Here is a 723-nt window from a genome sequence, read left to right as displayed (position 1 = left end):
GTGTGGGGGGGGGTGCTGTCAGAGATCGGCGAGTCAGTCCGGGGGGGGCGGCGTTGCTGCATTGCCTAGGGCAGCACCAATGTTAAATACACCGCTGGACAGAACACTAACACTGGAGGGGCTTAAAGGCATATTAGATCAAAACTTGAACCTACTGTATATACTGTACATGGCACACATATTCCACAGATTTTGTACCCTTAAAATATGTTTTGATTATTATGCCACAAGTGAGACTCTAAATGACAAAACACAATTCTCAGCACACTAATTTTGAAAAAATAAAAACTTTTCCATTTTATAAACCTTTTCTGCACACAGCCTATTTTAAAGAAGAACTTAATTAACAAAGTCAGTGACTACTTAACAACCAGCAACTGTTGACAAGAAACACTTTGGTCAGAACTCTGTAATAGACATGTGCAATTTGTTTCGTTCCGAATAGACATTCATACAAATTTCTGCATATTCGGGTGCATCCAAATTTCCAAATGACAGAAATAATGAATGCAAATGAATTTAAATGTTTTAGATAACGAAATTTGGATGCATCTAAAATGTTTTCCGAATGTTATTCAGAACGGAACAAAGGAGTGGAGAGCTGTGTATCACTATGCTCTCCTCCTCTTTGTTAGGCATTAAGGACTTGCATCCTGAATGTGAAGAGGCAGAGAGCTGTTACAGAATGTAAACAAAGAAGAGGAGAGCTGTTTGTCTGTGTCA

The sequence above is a fragment of the Nanorana parkeri genome, unplaced genomic scaffold, assembly GCF_000935625.1.
Source record: "Nanorana parkeri isolate BGI_ZX_2015 unplaced genomic scaffold, ASM93562v1 scaffold438, whole genome shotgun sequence".
NCBI lineage: Eukaryota > Metazoa > Chordata > Amphibia > Anura > Dicroglossidae > Nanorana > Nanorana parkeri.
This window is presented reverse-complemented; position numbering follows the sequence as displayed.